The following is a 26179-nucleotide window of genomic DNA, read 5'->3' as shown; positions in this document are numbered from 1 at the left end:
TTTTATTTATTATTGTTAATGTTATTTTATTATATTATTATTTTTATCATAAAATCTGTTAAATAAGCCATAAGAAACACGTCTTTTATGTATTCGAAAATCTCGATTTTATATTCCTGACATTATAGCTCTAGAGTTATGCTGAAAGAGGAAAAGTACGTTAATAAAATAAAAAAATTGGGTACAAGTTTTTTTCATTTCTCGGCATATCATGTTCTAGGAACCTCCCCACCGAAAAAAAAAACAAAAAAAAACAACTAACGAAGTAATGTTAGTACGTACTATGTACGTGTGTTGGCGTATTTGAACGCTTAATAACTTTTGACTGAATAAAACGATTTTGATGAAATTTTCTACGGACTCCAGTATATGTGCCAATTTTTTGGTTAAATTTTTGAGCCGATATCTTCAAGAAGTGGGAGGAGCTTGAGGGTCAATTTTCTAAAAATTTTGTAATCATAACTCCAATTTATTATTAAGCTTAGCAGGTGCGTATATGCTTATCTTTCCATTAAAAAAATATTCGTTCCGAAATTATCCCTTCTCCATAAATTGAAAACATCAGATGTGAAGAGCAGACTATTAATTTGTATAATCACATTTTTTTTTAAATGAAAAGTACATAATATTTTATTTCATCAATAAGTACTGATTTTTTTCATATATTTTTTTATCGTTATTATTGAATTATTATTTATCGTAAAACTTTTTTTACCGTCAGAGGTTTATAATTATTAATAAAACAATATATCTAAAAAAAAACAAAAAAAAAAAAAAAACAAGGAGATGAAGTCTGATTCGAACTGACGTACCTTCCTCTTAAGATCCAAATATTTCATTAATTAATATTTTATTTGGCTATAACTCTGGAACCAATGAAAATTAGTACCACTTATGATATACCGTTGAAAAGCTCTCAATAAGCGTTTATTATTGCAGTTAAGAGAAAGTCCAAAATCCAATTTTTTGGATTAAAAAATTAAAATTTCAATTTTTATCCTTTATTTTGGGGTCATGAAGAAGCATGTGTTCAGTTAACAGTAAAAAATAAAAGTTAAATGTAAAAAATAATTCAAGACACTTCTTAAAGATAGATCAAAGGAAGAATAAAAGAAACAAATTAATACTTCAGTTGTACTACCTAAAAAAAATATTATACACAGTATAGAATCTCCACCCTAAAAGGGAATCCATAAATGTTTTAATTATTTTATAAAATAATTTACTGATACAACTTAGACAAATTGCATCTCAAATGACTCGATTCACACTTTAGTTACTATGTAAAATATATTTTGTATATAACATTTAAAGTCAATGTAAAACTTCTGGAAACATTGTCTGTCAATATATTGAAAGGTTTTCGGGTTTAGTGATGATTGAAATGCTGTGAACCTGATTTATTGAAGTTTTGCATGTTGTGAGAGTGCTTAAAAAATTCAACTAAAGTAGGTACATAGGATAATTATCCTATAATCTGAATAACTGTAACATTACATGGACAGTTCAGTTTAAGTTTAAAAAAAAATTTAGTGCATAAATGAGACATTGTAATCATAAATGCCAAAATTTTTAGTGTAGTAAATTATTGAAAATCATCAAATTTTAGAAATTAGAAGGCTTACAAATTAATAAACATTAAGTTAAGCAGTTCAGTAATCAGCAATTTTTATAAACAACTGTGAATAAAATAGTAAGCCCAAATTGCAGTCAATCCTATGATATTGATTTGCCACTAAAACAGTAAAATTTTAAAAGATAATGGTTAGTAAATATGTAATTGTATTTGAGAATTAAACGTTTATTTTCAATATTAAATTAGAATATTTTACTGATTGACTGTTAACATGGTGACTTTTCTTTTTTTTCCTGTTTAGCCTCCTGGAATTACCATCATGTATTACTGCAGAGGATGAATGAAGATAATATGTATGAGTGTAGTATAGTCTTGTACAATCTCAGGTCGACCATTTCTGAGATGTGGTTAATTGAAAACCAACCACCAAAGAACACCGGTATCCACGATCTAGTATTCAAATCCGTATAAAAGAAATGCCTTTACTACGAATGTTGGAACTCTCGACTTTGAAATCAGCTGATTTGCGAACACGCGTTCACCAATACACCAACTAGGTGGGTTCACATGGGTTAACATGGTAACTGGTACGGCTTAAACGGATATTACATAGACAGCCGGTTACTGTCGAAAATTCCTTACAATTATCAGAAATAAAAATGATCCTAAGCCAGGATTACTAAGTAAGGAGTAAAGTGGTTTCCCACTGGTCATTCATTGCTTTTCTTCATTACACTGCCTAATATCAGCAAGCAAGGTCACTGAAATACAGTTGATATTCAGGTTTATACGCAACATCTTCAATATTTACCACAGATATTGGCTTTATCTTGTACACTGTTATTTTGAAAGAAATAAATTCTAATTCATAGAACTTGTACCGCAGATACTTACCGTATATCACAATCATAAGAAAGATTAAGGTAACTGATGTAAAACAACGAAATATTATATTCATTTCTAAACGAAACAGTGCATTGTATTCACAATCTCCGTGTAGTAGTAACAGATTGACCATACTTTTACATATAAGTAATTACATTTCAAGCATATATTTTATGATGATTTTGATGCAGTATAAAATGTGATCAGTTTAAATTAGCTTTATTATTTTGTAATTTATGTGTCCACTTGTACAGGATATTACTATTTGATAAGATTAGATAAAAAGCGTTATGCAACGTTGTTATCAAATACGAGTTCAGCTCTCTCTCTCTTTCACTAGATTGTAAGTGTGGTACTGTTGTGTCTCAAAATGTTTTTAAAAGTAATTCTTTAAAAAACATATAAAACTCGTTTCCGTAAAGAATGACTACAAAAATGTAAATTATTATTATTGAAGGTTTTACTAGTGCTTTATTCTAGAAGTACTTTTATAACTTAACTCTCTAATATATCCTACTAAAGTAGGATATATTAGAGAGTTAAGTATCAGTATAATACTGATATTTTTAAATCAAATGTAGAAACGTTACTCGAAGAACATAACTTACTTCTACTATTTTCACTATTTATTGTTATTGTAGTAACTGAATACTAGTACGGAATGAAATTGAGACATATTTTTTTGTTACGAAGAGATTTTATTTCAGAGAAACTGATCCTAACAGGGAGTGATTGAAATTGAATGAACGTTAGTGACATGTGTCGCCACTGGAGTTTGCTGTTCGACAACGATACTGTTCCAGTTAGCATATAGATGAGGCGAGTCGGTTGGAAAGAGAATTTATTGCCTTGTAAGCCCGATTTAGTAAACGGAAGGGAACAAACCACCGTGCAGTGTTTTTGGCCACCTTCCACCGTGCTCGCCTCGCTAAGCCTCGTGGATCTTCGCCAGCAGGCTACCCTCCTGTCCTATATTTTACTGAAAAGCTATTTTACATCATATTTATTCCGCTTGGATTTTCATAAAATACGGCTATAAACGGTTCATATAATATTAAATTTTACGTCTGATAAAAATGTATTTTTCAATTTTCATACTAAAAAACTTTTTTAAATATATTAATAAAAAGCATTACATTCTTTGGTTATACAGGAGAATTACATCTATCCAGATACGACTCAATTGGAAGTTGATGCTGAAGTATTTAATGAAATGATTTTATTATAGTAAATGAAGAAGGAATAGAATAAAAATGAGAAAATATTTTGTATTGCAAGACATAAATGAAAACCCAACCGATTGTGAGTTATTATGTAAATATACCGTGTTACGTATAATTTACTAAATGAACTAAAAATCCTACCATATTTTAATTGCCTAATTACTGTAAAACACTTTTATTTAAAAAAAAAGGCTGCGAGCATTTCCATTTTCATTAAAACCGTACAAAATACAAGCGGAAAGCTTCATTTGGGAGCAGTACAACCTTTCGTAATTACAATAAGCTTTTCCAGTTGTATGTTAAATTTATTTATTATTAAGTAAACAGCTTATTATTTAAACATTCTTTTTACAATTATGTCAGGATCACAGTCATTCTACGAATATATACGTATTATTAATTTTTATAGGAATAACGTTTTATTATCCCTACAATTCCTTATTTTATGATGTTTAACTTTCAAATATTTTCTGTATTTACTATTCCTGGGAAACAAATCCATTGTTGTATATATTCAAAGTAGTATTATATGAATGAGCGGAAATGCTTACCACTCATAACATTAATTTTTCACATTTAAAAATTGAACCTTCTACTCGCTTAAAATTTTAAAGTTACGATACTTTGTGGGTTAGCTATAGAAAATCTTATAAAATTGTGGAAGTGGAAATAAATTAACTGATATATTTACTAGGTTTATTAGCTTGTAAAAACTAAGAGATAAATATCTGATATGGTAAACACATGATTTCCTTATACGCCTATTAAATTATATTTACACATTTTTTTAAATGAAAAAAGTATATAGAATTTTATTTAATTCAAAACTTCTGATATTTTCATTTTTTTGGGTTATTGAATTATTTATTATACATCGTATTTTTTTTTTTACAATGAGAGGTTAATAATTTTATTAATCAACCATTATATTTATATTTAAATTTAAAAAAAAGAAGTTAAATAATAGGAGATGAAGTCGCATCCGATGTGCCTTCCCCTTATAAGATCCAGATATTTTATAATTAATATTTATTTGGTTATAACTCGGGAAACAATGAAAATAAGTACCACTTCTGATAAATCGTTAAAAAGAAAAAGTCCAAAATCCAATTTTTTTGGAATTTTGAACTTTTGACACTTGAATTTTGACACTTTTTCTTCACTTCACTTTACGTTTCTTCACTTCAGTAGATTTTAATCAAAAAGGGAGGCGCACAACTAGATGTTAAAACCCTAAATCCAAAATTTCAACATCCTACGGCTAATCGTTTTTGAGTTATGCGAGATACATACACCCACACATACAACATACATCCATACATACATAAATACGTACGTACAGAAGTCACGCCGAAGCTAGTCAAAATGGATTCAGGAATGGTCAAAATGGATATTTCTGTTGAAATTTGGAAACCAAAATTTTTCGCGATCACAGTACTTCTTCCTTTACTTCGTACAAGTAAGTAAAAAAGAAAGTTTTATCCAACTTTGAGAAAATAATAATGATTTTGTTTTATAAAATAATAATGATTTTAAATTACCGTTAAAAATTAAAAAAATAATACTTTTTAATTTTTATTAATGATTTTGTTTTAGATTTCGAATTTTTCAGGTAGGAATCAAATTAAAAAAAGAAACCAACAGCTTAAAATTCTTTGATTTAGCTTCCACTTACAAGAAATAAAATTTAAAAAAGAAAAACGTATTACGTATTTAGTTTTTAATGATTTTTTTAAAATCAGTTTATTTAATAATTTTGCCAATGTATCTTATAGAAAATATCTTCCTAATTCAATGTACGTTATCAGCCCACTATAATCATAGTGCATATAAAAAACTGTTCTCTAGTATATCAAAATGCATGTGTCTTGATAAAAATTAAAAAAATGAATTTCATAACAAAATCTGTTTCCAGGCATGAGTTATAGGTATTCATATATAAAAAGTATCCAGAGTAAAAAGTATACTCTCTGAAGAATAGATGATGTACGTGTTATTATTTTAAGTTTTCCAACTACTTTTCTTGAGCTTTCTCACTAAAATCCTTTTAATACTAGAACGTGGATACCAGTGCTCTTTGGTGATCGGGTTTTCAATTAACCAAACATCTCAGGAATAGTCGACCTGAGACTGTACAAGACTGTTCATTTATATTCATACACATCATCCTCATTCCATCCTCTAAAGTAATACCTTACGATGGGTTCCGGAAGATAAACAGAAAAATAAAATAAAATAAAATATACACGAACAAATAAATATATATATTATTATATAAATTAAATTCCACTTACCAACAATTTAAAAATATATTTTCAAGTACTTTCGGAGTTGCTACTACATCAGCAGGAATTTCTTGTAAGATGTTAATTCCGAATTAATATGTCAAATGTATAATTATATATAAATTAAAATTGTTACGTTGACAGTAGTCAGTCGCCAAGAATAAAACATTATTTTTAGTCAATAAGACTGTAACGTCATGTCCGTAAGACGTTTTCGACTACTATGATAATAGAAATATAATATGATATTATGATAATAGAAATATAATATGATATTATGATAATAGTCGTAAACATCTTACGAACATTACGTTACAATATTATCGGCGTATAAATTATTTATTATTTCTTGATGACCGACTTCTGTGAACGTAACAATTAATTTATATATAATTATACATATGAAATATGAATTTTAAATTAACATGTTATAAGAAATTCCTGATGATGGAGTACCAACTTCGAAGGTACTTGGAAATATATTTTAAAATTGTTGGTAAGTGGAATTTAATTTATATAATAATATGTATATTTATTTGTTCGTGTTTTCCAGATTTTTTTCTTTTCTTTTTCTGTTTAGCCTCCAGAACCTTCGTAAGGTATTACTTTAGAGGATGATGTCTATGAATATAAATGAACTGTAGTCTTGTACAGTCTCAGGTCGACTATTCCTGAGATGTGTGGTTAATTGAAAACCCAACCACCATAGAACATTGGTATCCACGCTCTCGTATTCAAAGTGTTTTCCACATTTGATGCAGTAAAACTATATTAGTATTTTCGGTTACAGTAGATTAATTTTAGTGAATATGCGGCTGAACATTGTATTAACAAAACCTAACTCTTTAATTTTATTTTAAATTACCTTTTATTTTATCTAAATATTATTTTAATTTACATTTTGATATTCATACTTTCCTAAAATCAAGAATATTTTATAACGTTTTACTAGGTTTTATATGCAAAATACAATGATATTATAATATTTGTTAAAATTTCCTAAAAACAAGTCAAGCGCTTCATAAATATTTTTTAATTTTATTCTAACTTAGTGATTTTAATGTACTATGAAAAAATCGTACAATAACGTAAATTTAAATTATTAGCTTAAAGCAGAAAAAATCTTAAGTATAAGTCAATTGTTTCTCTGGAATTAATTATTTTAGAATTAATATAAATATTTTATTCAAAATAGTATAAGAATTTTGAATTTAGTTATAAAAAATAATAAATAAAATAGATGTTAAAAATATGTAACAAATTAGAATAGAAGATATTTCTGAAATATTTGCGGTTAAAGTTGAATAACAATAATATATAGTGGAACAGTCTACTGAAAATGTTACAAAAAAATGAGCTGGCACAAATTCAATGTTAATAGTCAATAATGTGAATTGAAAACTGATTTTACCTAATACGTTCAGTTATTAATAAAAAAAAAATATTGACAATAAAGCAGAATTTAGTATAAAAGTTTAGGTTTGTAAATGTTTATAACCTATACTGCGTAAAACGTTATGAAATAATTTCTGTCTTATTTCATCATTTCCACTGACAATTATAATGGATATTATGATCTGTAATCTTTTAATGTCTTTTTGCATAGAATGTAAAATCCTTAAAATATTAATGAATTTGAAATAATAACCTTTTGTCTACTTATTATAAAAAAATCCCTTTCGGCATGCCGGAAGGCGGAGGTAGATTTCACCGGTGCTATGTAGGGGATAAAAAACCCACCGGGTTGGTCTAGTGGTTAACGCGTCTTCCCAAATCAGCTGATTTTGAAGTCGAGTGTTACAGCGTTCAAGTCCTAGTAAAGCCAGTTATTTTTACACGGATTTGAATACTAGATCGTGGATACCGGTGTTCTTTGGTGGTTGGGTGTTTTTTAATTAACCACACATCTTAGGAATGGTCGAACTGAGAATGTACAAGACTACACTTCATTTACACTCATACATATCATCCTCATTCATCCTCTGAAGAATTATCTAAACGGTAGTTACCGGAGGCTAAACAGGAAAAAGAAAAAAGAAACAAAAGTAGGGGATAAAAAAGATCACCTTAAAGTAAAGAAAACTTAAAATTTACTCAATACAACAATGGTAGCATGTACAAAATAGTTTCACATGTTTAGTATATGACAAACCGCATCTTCTTACAATTCCAGCAATATTTTGGTCATCCCTTGCCGTAACGGTTGGTCACAAAAAAAAAATTGTGTCAGACAAAAGTTTTAGGTAATGTTTAGAGGACAAACGGCCACTTTAAACCGATTTGATACTGTGCCTATTAAAGAAGGTATGAATTTTTGTCTTCGAAACCCCATCTTTTCCACTCCCTAGGCCAATGGTTGTTGGTATAAAAAGATTTACTAAGACAAGTTTTGGGCCTTTATCAAAAGAATAGTAGGAACTTTAAATGAATTCGATATTATACTTAATAAGAAAGTTATACCAATATTTTGTTTTTTCGAAAAAACTTCTCCATTACCTCCCCCCATGGTCCGATTTTGGCCATTAGCGAACTCGACTGAGATCTGAGATTTTGGGTGCTTATATTATATGTATCTATTTAAAAAAGATTGGTCGAAAATTATGGCAGTTATCGTGTTCAGAAGAAAGTCAAATAAACGGTTTGTATAAACTTTTGAACTAACGGTGGTTTTGGGGTCTGGGAGATGTGAAACGCGAAGATATGTCGAAATTTTCCGGAAGTCGAATCATTGTACCCATTATAATAGGTAGCTTTCTTATGAAATCTACCTAAAATTTCATTTATTATTTCTTATTATAATAAAAGACAAATGAAATTCTTTGGTTGCACTCTCATTCAAATAGTAAATTCCTGTTTAAGTAACTGACAAAATTAGCAAATCTTTATAATAAATAAAATATTACTGTACATATGTACTATTGGTTTTAGTGAGCGGTGCAACTTATTATAACTTTTTCTTTCAGTTTAATGGTATTTTATAACTGAAAATAATTACCTTCATATTAATTTTCAAAGAATTTCATATTAGCAAATTGACACGTTTGTGATAAATAATAATTAATAAATTAAGTCAGAAACAAATCTACTGCAACTGATACCACATTAACTATAGAATAAAAAAGAGAAAAATACTTGATTATCCATAAATTATAAACGTAAATTGATAATTTCAACAAAATAATTAATCAAAAATAAAAATAAAAACCGACTTAATAGTACTAAAAAGATACAATTATTAGTATTTTTTTTTTAATCAACTTAAGAAAAAATCCTCCTCTATGAATCATGAGACCTTGCCGTTGGTGAGGGGGCTTGAGTGCTCAGGGATACAGAGTAGCTGGACCGAAGGTGCAACCATATCGGAGAGGTATCTGTTGAGAGCCAGACTAAGGAATGATTCCTGAAAGAGGGCAGCAGCTCTTTCAGTAGTTGTTAGGGGCGTGAGTCACAATGACTTAAACGGCCGTATCAACATCACTCAGTCCTCTGAGTACTGCGCAGCTGAAAGCAATGGAAAACTACAGCTGCTTTTTTTCCAAGAAAATGTGGCTCTCTGCATTTTCACATAGCAACAATGGAGGCGCCTTCCTTGGTAAAATATTCCGGAGGTAAAATAGTCCCCCGTTCGGATCTCCGGGTGGGGACTACTAAGGAAGGGGTCACCAGAAAATTAAAAAATAACATTCTACGAGTCGGAGCGTGGAATGTTAGAAGCTTAAAAAAGGTTGGTAGGCTAGAAAATTTAAAAAGGGAAATGGATAGGGTGAATGTGGATATAGTAGGAATTAGTGAGGTTCGGTGGGAAGAGGAAGGCGACTTTTGGTCAGGTGATTTTAGAGTAATTAACTCAGCGTCAAATAATGGGCAGGCAGGAGTAGGTTTCGTGATGAACAAGAAGATAGGGAGGAGAGTGGAGTATTTCAAAACGCATAGCGATAGAATCATTGTAATAAGGATAAAATCAAAACCTAAACCGACAACGATTGTTAACGTTTATATGCCTACAAGCGCCCATGATGATGATGAGGTAGAGTGTGTATACGAAGAGATTGATGAAGCAATTAAACACGTAAAGGGAGATGAAAATTTAATAATAGTTGGAGATTGGAATGCAAGCATTGGAAAAGGCAAGGAAGGAAATATAGTGGGTGAATATGGGCTGGGCAAAAGGAATGAAAGAGGGGACCGACTTATAGAATTTTGCACGAAGTATAATTTAGTAATTGCCAACACCCAATTTAAAAATCATAATAGAAGAATATACACTTGGAAAAAGCCAGGCGATACTGGAAGGTATCAGATAGATTATATCATGGTTAAGCAAAGATTAAGAAATCAACTCGTTGACTGCAAAACTTACCCTGGAGCAGACATTGATAGCGACCATAATTTGGTGATAATGAAATGTAGATTGGGGTTTAAAAACCTGAAGAAAAGTTGTCAGATGAATCGGTGGAATTTAGAGAAGCTTGAGGAAGAGGAGGTAAAGAAGATTTTTGAGGAGGACATCGCAAGAGGTCTGAGTAAAAAAGATATGGTAGAAAATGTAGAAGAAGAATGGGAGAATGTTAAAAAGGAAATTCTTAAATCAGCTGAAGCAAACTTAGGCGGAATAAAGAGAACTGGTAGAAAACCTTGGGTTTCAGACGATATATTGCAGCTGATGGATGAACGTAGAAAATATAAGAATGCTAATGATGAAGAAAGTAAAAGGAACTATCGGCAATTAAGAAATGCTATAAATAGGAAATGCAAACTGGCGAAAGAAGAGTGGATTAAAGAAAAGTGTTCAGAAGTGGAAAGAGAAATGAACATTGGTAAAATTGACGGAGCATACAGGAAAGTTAAGGAAAATTTTGGGGTACATAAATTAAAATCTAATAATGTGTTAAACAAAGATGGTACACCAATATATAATACGAAAGGTAAAGTCGATAGATGGGTGGAATATAATGAAGAGTTATACGGAGGAAATGAATTAGAAAATGGTGTTATAGAGGAAGAAGAGGAAGTTGAGGAGGATGAAATGGGAGAAACAATACTGAGATCTGAATTTAAGAGAGCATTAAAAGATTTAAATGGCAGAAAGGCTCCTGGAATAGACGGAATACCTGTAGAATTACTGCGCAGTGCAGGTGAGGAAGCGATTGATAGATTATACAAACTGGTGTGTAATATTTATGAAAAAGGGGAATTTCCGTCAGACTTCAAAAAAAGTGTTATAGTTATGATACCAAAGAAAGCAGGGGCAGATAAATGTGAAGAATACAGAACAATTAGTTTAACTAGTCATGCATCAAAAATCTTAACTAGAATTTTATACAGAAGAATTGAGAGGAGAGTGGAAGAAGTGTTAGGAGAAGACCAATTTGGTTTCAGGAAAAGTATAGGGACAAGGGAAGCAATTTTAGGCCTCAGATTAATAGTAGAAGGAAGATTAAAGAAAAACAAACCAACATACTTGGCGTTTGTAGACCTAGAAAAGGCTTTCGATAACGTAGATTGGAATAAAATGTTCAGCATTTTAAAAAAATTAGGGTTCAAATACAGAGATAGAAGAACAATTGCTAACATGTACAGGAACCAAACAGCAACAATAACAATTGAAGAACATAAGAAAGAAGCCCTAATAAGAAAGGGAGTCCGACAAGGATGTTCCCTATCTCCGTTACTTTTTAATCTTTACATGGAACTAGCAGTTAATGATATTAAAGAACAATTTAGATTCGGAGTAACAGTACAAGGTGAAAAGATAAAGATGCTACGATTTGCTGATGATATAGTAATTCTAGCCGAGAGTAAAAAGGATTTAGAAGAAACAATGAATGGCATAGATGAAGTCCTACGCAAGAACTATCGCATGAAAATAAACAAGAACAAAACAAAAGTAATGAAATGTAGTAGAAATAACAAAGATGGACCACTGAATGTGAAAATAGGAGGAGAAAAGATTATGGAGGTAGAAGAATTTTGTTATTTGGGAAGTAAAATTACTAAAGATGGACGAAGCAGGAGCGATATAAAATGCCGAATAGCACAAGCTAAACGAGCCTTCAGTAAGAAATATAATTTGTTTACATCAAAAATGAATTTAAATGTCAGGAAAAGATTTTTGAAAGTGTATGTTTGGAGTGTCGCTTTATATGGAAGTGAAACTTGGACAATCGGAGTATCTGAGAAGAAAAGATTAGAAGCTTTTGAAGTGTGGTGCTATAGGAGAATGTTAAAAATCAGATGGGTGGATAAAGTGACAAATGAAGAGGTATTGCGGCAAATAGATGAAGAAAGAAGCATTTGGAAGAATATAGTTAAAAGAAGAGACAGACTTATAGGCCACATACTAAGGCATCCTGGAATAGTCGCTTTAATATTGGAAGGACAGGTAGAAGGGAAAAATTGTGTAGGCAGGCCACGTTTGGAGTATGTAAAACAAATTGTTGGGGATGTAGGATGTAGAGGGTATACTGAAATGAAACGACTAGCACTAGATAGGGAATCTTGGAGAGCTGCATCAAACCAGTCAAATGACTGAAGACAAAAAAAAAAAAAAAAAGAAAAAATGTGTTTACAACAAATATCTATTTTGAATTCGGTACCTGCCAACACAAATTAAACATTGTTGCTTAAAATTAGTACATCAACTGATCGCTAGGCGGCTAAACGGGATTCCCACGTGTAAAATGGGATCCCAAGAGCATTTATAAAAGAGAGCGTTTCAAGATCATACCTCATCTTGAGTTCGCTAATGCATATGTACTTGGTGATAATAGATTTACCTAAGCATGTATAAAGTATTCTTATATCATATTTTTGTACTGTCGCATTCTATTCAGTTTCTATTTTTGTAGATCTCATTTTATTACAGTAAAACTTCTATTACCAATTTCCCATTGTTTGAAGTAGGATTTGTATTATATAATCATAGTTGTTTTTTTTGTTTATTTAATTTTTGTTGGCTTGCACTGACTTAAAAAATAGTTATTTGTTGTAAATACTTTTCCTTAAGTCAATAAATAAAATTATAATTATTTGTAACATTTTAGTACTATTACTTGTTGAAGTCTGTTTTTATTTTTATTTTTTATAAATTATTTTATTTCTCAATTTTTAGTGATATCTAGTAGCTGTATATATGTGTATACATATAATATTATAATTAAAAATATTATATTTAGTATACTGTATTTATATTATTATATAATTAAAATAGGAGTAGGACTACTAAACGAGCTGCTCAAATGATACATCCTAATCCCGTAGGAGAAGACCCCCGCCTAGTGACGTTTCGATCGCCAGCCCCCCCCCCGTTCCTTGCCCTGTTGGGCTTTAACGGGAGTCGTATATCGACCTCTGACCTTTTTACATCTCATAGGCTTAAATGAGACAGCGACGTTTAAAGAAAAGTTGCCAAGAAAGGAACGATCATTTCTAGAAAAATAGAGAAAGAAGTTCCATGAATATTTTCGTAGAGACTTCTCAACAACGATAATGTAGTCTCTCTCGAATGAGAACGTACAATAGTCGATTTTTACGGAATGAAAGTCTGGAGTCATGCTCATCGTGTCATTTTAATACACAAACGTGTGTCAAAGGTAACGCAAGAACAAAGTTCTCACCGCCTCGGCTTGATATACGAGGAAGGAGAGTTACCCGAAGCTGTATTCATAAAATTTGATAAAAGACTATCGGTCGTAGAATGAAAGATGGTGAACCTTGCCTAGCCATTTCACCAGTTGAATTGATTTTGAGCGCAGTAAGCTACCTCTAATATTAAGCTGAGTTATAACTGTTCACAAATTGCAGGTACAACTTTTGACAGGGCAGTGAAATCTCTGCAAGAAAAAATTTGTCAAGGGACATATTTATGTTGCTCTTAGTCGAGTTAAAACTGTAGAAGGTATCGCCTTGTTTGATTTGGACCCGAATATGTTATTAAATAGACCACATGATAAGAAAACTATGACAGAAATTATGAGGTTACGTAATCTGTCATATTTATAGGTTTCGTTATTGCGAGTGGACATTTGGACAAGGTTTGCGAGTGCCCGGATAAAAAAAGTGATTATAAAAACTATACAATATTATTTATTAAAAAATTATAATTTTTAACTCGCTTCATAGAGGTAATGTCCGTTGGGAGCTTGTTGCATGACGATTTATTTAATATTGCAAAATTACAATTTATTATTGCTTAATATAAATATTTATATTATAATTTTTCAGTTACGAATAATAAACTTTTTCACCATTTTAAATAAACATAAAATGTAAGTTTAATATTTATATGAAGTTAATATTTATATGAAAAAAAAGAAATGATTGTTCAAGGAAGAAAAATAGGGAAAGAAATCCCATGAATATTTTCACGTTGATTGAAAAACAGATAATGTAGACTGTTATTGATATCCTAGTCATACAGGAACAGAGCAACACGGTACTGGTCAGAGCGGTCATCGGCTAAGGGTACCGAGCCGTTCGGTTTTTTGTGGTATTTCTTCTAACATTGATTTGGTTAAAATTTACATAGGACCATATCGAAAGTATACACTTTCGATAAAAAAAAAAATATTAAAATCGGTTGACTAACGTTGGAGATATTGTGTAACACACATTAAAAAAAAACAAAAAAACATACAGTCGAATTGATAACGTCCTCCTTTTTTAGTCGGTTAGAAAAAGAATGACATTGAGAATAAATGTTTAAATGATACAGTTATTAATCTCAATTTTATTTTTTTATTTTTGAATGTGATAGGAAAAGAAAAATAAGCCTTTCTTACTGTGTTAAAAAAGAAATAAAATTTTTAAAATCTATACAATATGTACGATAAACTCATCGATTCTACTTTTAATATACTTCAATTTAGGACGTTATCTGCCTGAATAATTACATTCAGTGAGTAGGCATACAGATTTTGGTTAGTTTATATTACTATTAGCCGGTAGAGCTCATTTCGCTCGGTCTTTCCACGTAGCCAGGTGGCTCCACCCCTACAGTGCTCGTTATCCTCATGGTTGTGAGTATAATATTGATAAATAATTGAATCTCCAAGCAAAGTCATTTGGTAGGCACTGTTATAGAATCTTTGGATGTAGAATGGTCTTCATTCAACATATCTTCAAGTATCTTCAGTTATTCATTAGTTAGAGGTAAATGAACCATTCCTACTTAATCTGTACATTATAGCTAAATACACTTCTATCCTTGTGTGACCATGGTTGATCTTTGTCATCAGTAAAACTCATGAGCAATTTAACTGCAACTGCCGTTCCAGTTAAGAGTCTAGGCGTAGCGCTATCGATCAGCTGATAAACGACAGTCACGCACTTCAGCTGTTTTAGAGAATCAATTAGTCTCATTATTTTAGGAGCATTTGAATGATAAGAAAGGTTATTTCTCTATTTTTCTTGAAGGCATATTATTTTACTTTTGACAATCCAATATTGACAGCCAAAATAAACAATCAAACCCAAAAGTTCACTAAGTATGCTTATTTCAATAAAAATAATAATAATAATAATAACCTTGTAGTTAGTACCTTTGTATCCTTGTATAACTTTGTATCACCTTTGTATATGAGTAACCATGTGTTTGAGTTCATTCATTAATACGGATTTATTACGATCGCGCGGTCCTCACTGATAAGGCAGTGGCCCATAATCGCCCAGATACTGTTGTTATTAAAAAACAAGAAAACATCACCTGGATCATAGATGTGACGATACCACTGGCCTATAAAATCCAGAAGAAATAAAATCAAGAAGCTGTCGAAATACAGGAATTTGGCGGATCAAGTCAGGGAGGTGTGGACCCAGCGAGAGGTTATAATAGTGCCCATCGTCATCGGCGAACTTGGAGAGATTCCGCACTCGCTTCACAAGTCACTCAGGGACATTGGCGTTCAACCTCTTCTCTTCCTGCAGAAAGCAACGATTCTAGACACGTGCGCATTGATGAGGAATAAATAACCTCCGAATTTGGTGGATAATGAACCTGGAGCTCTGACGTGTGCCAAGTTGCGGTTGCCACAGAAGAACCTGTATGATTTATTGATTGTACTTAGTTACGCAATAGTTTTAACCCCTTGCCTTGCCTCCTTGAGGCCGGTGGTTCTATTATATAAACCGGTATAAATTACCGTGATATTATTATTATTATTATTATTATTATTATTATTATTATTATTATTATTATTATTAACAATAATCTTATAAAAATGTATAGCAGAAATATGATGAAGTAGAAGTATTCATTTTTTTTTCTTAAATGAATGGCTTTAATACCTTAAACACCAATAGGAATATCGTGATAATTATAATTGGAGATAACGACTAAGTTTCTAAGGTATATATCTGCAGAAGGTATAAACCGCACATGGACGACCAGTTATCATTTTAATATATGTGTAAATTAATTTGTCTAGATTATGGTAGTTTTATTTTTATGATCTACTACGTTAGAAGGAATATGTACTCTGATTAAAATTTAATTTACATAAATTAAATTTAATTTATTTCAAAAACTTGTTTTTTTTTTTTTTACATTGTTCTTATTTTACCGTTTATTTTGTTTTGTACATTATTTAACTAAGTTTACAGTTATACATTTATATAGTTTATTGTTGTATCTATAATATTATCTTTTATTTTGTTTTTGTTTAAAAGAAAAATAAATAAATAAAATTTTAAAGAAGAATATCTTTTACAAACAAAAGAGCGAAGTTTAATTCAGATTATTTCTAGACTAACTTTTAAGGTTTGTACATGTTATTTAAGTATTTAAGTTATTCTGAGATTTCATAAAAATCTTGAAATAAAATTTCGTTAGTTGCTAGTTTAATTTTATTTAAAAAAACAGAAGATATTTTCAACGTTTTAATACCATAATATAATATAACTTATTTCAAGTTTAATAATTTCCTACAAATAACAGGAAAATATAATTAAATCCAGTTCTTATGAAAAATATTATTTCTGTTTTACTAAAAAATTGATATTAAAACCAAATGTAAAAATCATACATTATATTATGTTTTCATTCAATTTTCTATATTCCATTCATTGAAGTAAACCGCAGTTTTACCAACATTACCCTCGTAGAAAGTTGAAAACCACGGCAACAGTACTCGGCTATAAATATTACCGAGGCAGGTATGAGCACAGTTCCAAACACCTGCTGTTCCTTGCTCGGTCTTCCACTAAGTGGCTTACCGCGGTAACATCACAACTTGTTAACGTTTGAACATTTAAATTGGTTTTGCATTTATAGTACTGGATAAAATATTTTCATCTACCATTATCTATGAGAGGGGGGACATTCTGACGTTCAGTTTTTTGTGGTGATTCAAAGGTTATCAGACTATGTTCAGAGGTCATTTGGATAATTTTGTTGCTCTGACTGTAACAAGAGAACTCTGATTATATCCCGAAAGATTTTTATTTATTATAAACAAAAATTTATACCATTTTAAGGAAATATTGTGACAGATTTAATTAGAGGCAATAAACTATTATAATGATCTATTTACCACACTCAAAAGCCTGTATCTGCAAAACAGATCTCGGATCATCAAAGGCATTTAATTACGAGATGACTTTGAAAAATGTCCGAAAAAGTTTAATTCAGTTCCTAAATGCTGTTTCTCAAGTTTTGACTGCATTTATTAGAGAGCTGTAAGCCAAAGCTGGCTATGTTTGACTGAAAGTGTTGAATAATGCTAAAATCCCAAGAGAGATGATTCTAAAACAAGTTAAATATGTGCAATAATTGTATTTTAGTAGACGTTGTCTTTCTTTACGAATAAATAGTTGCTTATTGAAGATAAATTATATTGGCTTTAATAAAATTACATTTAAAAACAACGGACGAAATTAGTTCCGAAGTAAAATGATACATATGAAAATAATGAATGCCAAGCTGATGTCCCGTTACTTAATAAGATTTTGCTTCATTTTTTAGGTTTAAGCTTACAATTTATTTACAGTAAAAATTATTTATTCTTAGACTAGTGATAAAAATAATAAAATTTTAGCAAAGCTTTAAATGACCGATGTGATTTATATCAAATATAAATTTACGATTAGAAGAAAATTCCATTTCTTTAATTCTGAATAAAATTGATTGCTTAAATACAAAAATAAAACAAGAAAACTGTTAAGTCATATCTTTTTTTATTGTAAAATGAAATATTTAATTCGTAAAAATGTAAACTAATAAAACCTATTTTAGACGCATACGGTGAGGTAAGCTTGAATAAAACTGAAAGAAAATAGCTTTCCTTCTCACGAAATAAATGAAATCTTGTACTGTTATTTATCACGCAATGAAATGTTTTATATCAAATAAATGCAGGTGAGATAAGGTTACTCCAAAATGTTAATCAGAACTTAGTTTTTTTTTTAATACTACATTAAAAGTAAAACGTTATGAAAAGAACTAAGATTTACTCAAAGAAATCGCCCCAATGTTTTAATATTTATAAACCTTTACTCAATGTGTAGTGGATGGTGGCATAGTAGAAGACACGCTAATAAAAAAGAATGCGTCACGAAAGAAAAAGCATGTATTTGAGGAGTTATACCTTACGACAAACAACGGAAGAAAGTAAAATGTTATATTTTATAGCATTTTTAACCAAATTTGTTCATGAATTAAAGTTACAATGTATTTAAAGAAACCTGCATGAATAATGGAAAATTAGGCGGAAAGCGCTCCATATTTTATAATATTGAAATTTCTAGTTTTGTGAATTCATTAATGGATTAAATAAACAAATTTTTCTTTAAATGCACTTAAGAACAGAATTTTATTTGTATGAAGCATTAAAAAGGATGTTCCAAATTGCAGTTCCAGGAGCATGGTATTTAAAAACAAAAATATATTCATTTTACGGCTCCCGGTGCTGGAGAAGAAATGACATATTTTATTATGAACTACAGGTTTTAACAATAATATTAGGGTACAAAATTTAATAATTTTTAACTAAAGAAAAGATAAAAGAGCTGAAGGTAAAACTGCATGAAGACAGCTGCGATCAACATATTCTGAGAAGATCTGCATTATACTAATTTAAATAATTACACTTTAAACTAAATTTCAACGTAATTATGCATTATGCTATTATTTTTTTTTTTAAATTATGTGTTAGAATTCAATCTACTTCTTTAATAAGCCGTTAATCCATTTACGTTCTTCAAGTTTGAAGAACGTAAACACTGAGATAGTGGCTGAAGAATTATATCTATATATATTTCATAAATCACAGTGGTTATTTTAGATCGTCTTTTGGAAAGTGCAATTGAATGAGAAATATTACAGTTTATAGTGTGATTCACGTTAATTTTACTTCTTTATCAGAAAAATTCAGTGGCTTTCAACCCAGTACTCCCCCACTATATTTAAGAGTCTAAATAGCTAAGACTTTTGTAGGTGTAACTTTTCCCCCGTTAGAGGCTACACGGTGAACAATGTAAAATAAATTTAACCGCCATTCTTTCATTCTTTGGATGAAAAACACATAAGCTGATTTGGGAAATTTATTAAATTCTTAGTAAATTTACTGCAATCAGTCTGAACACTGTGACTCGCATTCCGAACTTACATATTTTCCCCTATATACTTGATATGAGTTTAAACATACGTCCTTAAATTTAAACTCTCATTTTCTGCTATTTATTAATTTTTTTATACTTATACATTTAATAATAACGGAATACAAATCAAAATGTATTTCACCCAAAAAAATTAAAGCAGGTTAGTTTAAAATATTTCAGGTAATATTCAAATCCGTATAAAAGTAACTGCCTTACGTTAAAATCGTAGTACTTTTATAAGGTTATGAATAATAAATCGTGGATACCGGTGTTCTTTGGTGGTTGAATTTCAATTAACCACACATCTCAAAAATGGTCGACCTGATACTGTACAAGACTACACTTCACTTACACTCACACATATCACCTTCATTCATCCTCTGAAGTAATAACCGTCGGTGATTCCCGGAGGCTAAACAAAAAAAAAAAAGTAATTTTTTACTGAGGATGGACCTATGAATATGTAGTTTTGCGCTGTAAGAAACTCTTTCAGCGCATCCAGATTAAACTGAGCCTGACTATATATAGCTACATTTATATTAACTTGTGTAATAACAAGCTTGTTCCATGACTATTGTTTGAAGAGAAAATCTCTTCAACAACTAAACACTAATTTTTCTACATAAATCCCATTAAAAAGTAATAAATATATTTAATTCGATTTGTCTTTAAAAAAAAACCAACAAAAAATTACAAATAACAAATTAAAACCACTTTAATAATATTGATAATAATAATAATAAAAAAATAATAATTTTAAAATCGGAACTTAATGGGGGAAATGAAGTGAAAGCAGTGAACACATATGCAGTGCCAGTTCTCACGTAAGGTTAGGTATAATAAAATACAGTGAAGCAGAGTTAGATGAGTTGAACACAGACTCACTAGAAAAATATTCTACCAAGAAAGGTTCCACTACATCCACTCGTCAAAAGAAAGATTTACGCTCTCGAGAAAGGATGGTGGAAGAGGAGAGTACTCGATATTAAAAATCTATGCTACGGCCAGAACGGAAACTTAAGGGATTACTTCCATAGCAGGCAATACTCCTTCTATCAAGCCATAGTAGCGGGAGACCAAAACTATACGCCATTAAAACAAAAAGATGTTTTTATAATCCCGATAATTATATCTGCGGAGGGAATAATACCATCTGCTTTGCACAACAGTCTTGAAAAACTGAAGTTCCAGTGGACGTCCCACTCGCTAATGCAAAGGAGCGTGATAATTGAGACCTGCCATGTTGCCCAGAAGGCAGTTAGTCAAAAATAGCAAGCCTAATCTCGTTGGAATAAATTACTCCGGGTTTAAGGAATGTCACCGGCAAAAGTAAAAGCTGTGAAAGTGTGGGATAATAATATTTTTTCAATGCATGGCTTCTTCTCACCCCTTACAGCTATCCTCTGCATCCATGAATATACCTAATCTAAAAAGATTAAAGTCGGAAAGCCCTAGCTAATTGTAAGAATTATAACAGAACAGTAAATGAAAAAAAAAAATTGAATATGCTGCGCAATCCTAGTGGGAATTTCGGAACTTTAAGAAATTAATTAACTAAGTTTTCAGAATTTATAAAAATAATAACCAGCCATGAACAAATTGCAAGTTCTTCAGAACAAACAGAACGTGAAAAATATATCTAGTCTAAATTAAATATAAAATCAAAATATTATAGAAGTACTACATAGTCCGAAACTTAACCTAAAATAACTATTCCCTAACATAAATTAAATGTTTAAGATAAGTGTTAAAGTATGAGTAAATAATTTAAAAAAATTATTAATTATGTTAGATAAAAGTTAAACGTTTATATAATTTAACAATATCGTATCTGTGGAAGTAGAAAAAAAAGGGTAAAAAATTCATAAATAAGCAGTCATTAAAAAATTTCTTCCTGATTTTTCATTTAAACAATATTAATTTTCATGAAATATCTACTTCGTTATCATTAAGTCACTTGAGAAAAGATTGCTCGGTTTAAATATTTAAATAAGTTATACCTTTTCTATTTCATATACGAAACTCTGATTTCTATACCCGAGATGATAACATCAATATGTTCATGCGCTTCCTTACAAATAAATGTACATATCATCTTGCATTTTATTCTTCGAGTCCAAGGATGCAATACCCAGTTTATTACATTCCGCTACGTGTAAACGTTGGTGCATATTGAGTCCTCGCTGCCATTCCAAAGGTATTTCCTTTGCACTTCTTCAATATTCATACTAGTGATTTCTCTATAGTTAGACTAAATCACTGTTTAATATTCCGATATTAGTCTAACAATGGTTTGATAAAGATAACACATGATGTTCACTCGCTGAATGCAACTACTTATCCATAAATGCAGCTGAAGATTCCTTCACGGTTTAGATGTAGACAAAATACGATGTGTTTCTTGAGTAGCTATTTTATAATGTTATTTCACAAGTTGCGTCTTTCTGGAATAGGTCATAATTGATGTTTTATCAAGATTCAGATGACTCAAGATTCAGACTACATTAACAACCAAACATTTACAAATCTTATTTCATCCGTTTGAAGGGGAAAAAATTACTGTATGAGTTCACAATTCTTTTGAATTTGATATCGTCAGCGAATTTTCTAATCTTTGATTTTATATCAAATCCATTGTCATTTTTAAAAGTTATTAATAAAACAAGACCTCTGTGGAACGCCAGATTTTACAGGAAATTCGTTCAGATTTCACCAGACACTTGAAACCTCCTATTATATAACTATGAGTCGGTTTATCTCAACATACAACCTCTGCACAGTGTTACATCTAGCTTACTCAATACGATGTCATGATGAAACCTTGTCGAAAGTCTTCCTAAAATTGAAGTAGATGGCATCAAACCTATCTTCGATTTTCAACCTCTGGCGCGATGAAAGATATTATTTCATTCATAAACAACCCTTTCAAATACTTTTGCCATCAGATTTAAAACAGAAAACACAGAAAGGCCTGTAATTTGAAATTATATAATCACAATTCTTTTGAATAGATGTAACTAATTCATTTTTCAAAAACTCCAGAACAAAGATTGTCATTAAAAATTCATACTAATTCAAATGAAATTAAATCTGTAATTCTTTGTATAAAGAAGGGGGTGACATCGTTTCCAATTACAGATTTCACTTTTAACCTCTAAATACATTCTTCAAACACAAACGTTTTCTTCGTAACATGAAAAATACCAACTGTACCTGCAATACAGTGGTTCCATGGTTTTCAACATAATGTATGCCTACTATTTATAGGTTGGTAGACTGATTGAAAGTACTTTCTAAAGTTCTTCGGCGTCCATAGTAACTTATTTGCGAATTTTGATTGGGCATAATCCACTAGCTTCCTTTGTAAAGGATTTCACATATTTAACCTGTTCTCTTGAAGTTTTGGCGTGCCACTTTCATATCACTTAAAACACTTTATCGGTTCTCAAGAAAACCAACCACGGAAGGGATTTAAGCTTGTACTTCTTATAGAAACATAATTTTAATTCCGATATGTAGAACTTCACAAAATGTGTAGGGAACATAATTATTATTGAAGGAAGAATAGACTACACTCCCGTCCATCTCTTTTAAAACATTATACAGTTCTAGATAATCATTTCTAGTTTATTCAAAAGCTTACCGACTAGATATAATGTCTACTATCGAGATTCAATAAAGGGCATTAAGATAGACATAGGATAAACAAGATGATCAGTATTTATCATGATCAAAATCCATACTGAAATTAAACTCAAATCTGATTCTTTTCGTAATCTTCCTGTGATACAGAACATGAAAAGAACTATATAATTCTCTTATAGTTTTGATCTTAGAGCAAACTATATCTTTAATCTGAGTATAGTGTCTTCAAACTGCGTTGCAAATACAGCCTTCTTTCTATATATATATATATATATATATATATATATATATATATATATATTTTTTGCAATTGTACTAGGTGGAGATCGGACCCTCTTTTTAAGTATAACTCAGTCTCCAACCTATAAGAGGTCACAAACTCTGCAAAAAACGACCACCCCGAATAATTTTCGGCAATGACGAATAATTGTTTGAATAATTGAACAGTTTCAACAGTTCAACACACATATTATACACCCGTTACAATCTTACACAATAGCACCACCACAACACGAATTACTGTAGCACGCGAAGTATATATCACATATATATGTATAATTTTTTTTTTATCGTAGCACGATAAAATTAACACGAAGAAGCATTAGATTACATAATACAAAAAACCCACATTGCAATCTGGCACGATTATAACACCAGGACACCATTTGAACTTAAATAAGACACACGAAGAATAGGAAACACAAAAGACTAGTATAACTAGCTACCCAATACGGTAGCACCACTGCAGCAAAAATTATACAGTGGACCCAAAGAATACAACCCGTTTTTTAAATATACATTATCAAATGACAACACGGTTAACACGATTCCATCAATTTATACAGAAGATCCTCTAAAGTCCACAACCAAATATATGGGACGTACAGGGATCAGAAAACCTCTACTCACATTCGTCCACCTCCCTACCTCGAACAATCGCCTCCACCATAGCAGCTACGGAATTCCACGCAGCCTCCTACTCGAGCATCTTGGTGACCACGCTTTCAGCCACCAACTCCCCAAACTTCTCCACTACTAGGCGCCGTACATCATACCAGCGCCAATACCAATTCTTCCTGTATTTGACAGGATGTATGTTACCTACAGTACTCCCCACGATAGGTTTTTTTATTAGTTTTTTTTAATCTCTCAGATTTCTTTGAATACTTAAAGAATTTCATAATTTTCCATTCATTTCCAAGATTTTCTTTGTGAGCAATACCGTTGCTGCTGCCATTTCAGTAGTTAGAGGAACTATCTTCTCACATAAAACAAGAATTACTTGGCCGCTTCGATTTCGATCCAGCACCTTCAATTCTCTTATCAAATTTTACACAACTGTACAATTTAGTACTACTAACAGGAGCTGAGCGCAACTTAACTTGTAATCAAGCTTCTTTTTTAAATAAAACTTTCAATCTTTAGTTCTTTAATTGTGAATCGTTGGTTTTTCTAAATTAAAGATGAGGCCGAAATACTAGGGAACCAAATCATCACCCATACGATTTGGTTCGATAATAAAGTCTTCTTTTTCAATTTTAATATTACTGAAATAATAATAATAAAAATCCATAGCAGCTACGGAAGATTAGTTTCTACACTTTACTTTCTACGAAAGATTAGTTTCTTAGCAGCTACGGAAGTTAGATTCTAAGCCATTAACTGTGTAAATAAAACTATCAGGCAAGGAAATATTATTTAATAAGTTTATTTCACTTTATCCACTGGACTTAAAGATCAGCAAAATCTACTTATTTTAAAGTAAAGTTATGATTAAAAATGTTAAAAAATATAAAATTAAATGTACAAAACTATTATGTAAACAATGTAAAACTATTAAAAAATAATTTAATAAAATAATTACAATTAAAATTAAAAAATGATCGATTGTTTTAGACTGTCACTCTGCAAAAGTTTAAAATACTGACTGAAAGATATAAAACATTACCGCAATGTAATTATTACGAGGAATATTGTTATATTTATTCTAATATTTAACTTAAATATAACTAAAATAAATTATTTAATAAACTGGTAAATAATAATAAACATGTTTGTGGATAAAACCAAAGAATATTTAAACCTAGTTTTTCTACTTCTACATGCTAATCAATAATTTTAATATAAAATTATTATTGGATGTTTTGATATTCAACTGCGAAATCTAATTAAGTAATGATAGTTTAATCATGGAATGTGTAATCATATATTTGAAGCGATCAGTAAAGTGTTGTCAGTAAAGTGTTGTCAGTAAAGTGTTGTCAGTAAAGTTAATTTTTATAGAAAACTATGAAAAAAAAATTTTCGAAAAGAGAAATGTAATCGGATACACGCCATGAAATAAAAAAACAACTATTGGCAACATCGTATGTAAATAATTCTGTGGCGGTTAACAGGTTGGATGGTAATACTAGACTCCAGAACTCAGGAGCCCTGAAATGTATAATAGTCGAATTTATCGTTTCTATAACACAATTCATGTAAATATTATACTCGTACACTATGGCTCTTAATATTGCTTTTAGGTAACAACATGGTAGTAATTTATCGGAAGAGTTGAACTCAATAACGGAATTTATACCATTATATGATCAAGTCTCATAAGCATAGTTTTCTTTCAAATTTAGGGAAAATATTACCTGTCTGGTTTAGAGTAACTAAACTGTAATCTAAAGCAGGATATATATCTACCTTTTAGAGCACTTAACTCAAAAACTGCTCATTAACTATGTTACAGTAATATAAAGAGGTGACTTAAATGCAAATTTCACTGATTTAAAAGAAATGAGTGCATAAGTAGGTAAATTTTGGTTATTAGTAATTTTTTTATAGCTTTTTTTTTAAAGTTATTACAGATCCTAATTTAAGTAAATTAACGGGTTTATCTAATTTAAAAAGACAAATTTACCGCAAAATAATATATTGCTACATTTTGATGTTATTAGAAGTAGTAATAATAGCTTAAATAGTGT

General features: G+C 30.5%; 1 protein-coding gene across 1 annotated transcript in view; it reads right to left on the bottom strand.

The window, feature by feature from the left end:
* cpx (synaptic transmission protein complexin) overlaps nucleotides 1-26179 on the bottom strand; it is a 267739-nt gene that overhangs the window by 129813 nt on the left and 111747 nt on the right. The gene's annotated exons all lie outside the window — the stretch shown is intronic.

Source organism: Lycorma delicatula, chromosome 1 (assembly GCF_047948215.1).
Source record: "Lycorma delicatula isolate Av1 chromosome 1, ASM4794821v1, whole genome shotgun sequence".
NCBI lineage: Eukaryota > Metazoa > Arthropoda > Insecta > Hemiptera > Fulgoridae > Lycorma > Lycorma delicatula.
The sequence above is the reverse complement of the archived record's forward strand: the minus strand, read 5'-3'. Positions and strand labels throughout refer to the sequence as shown.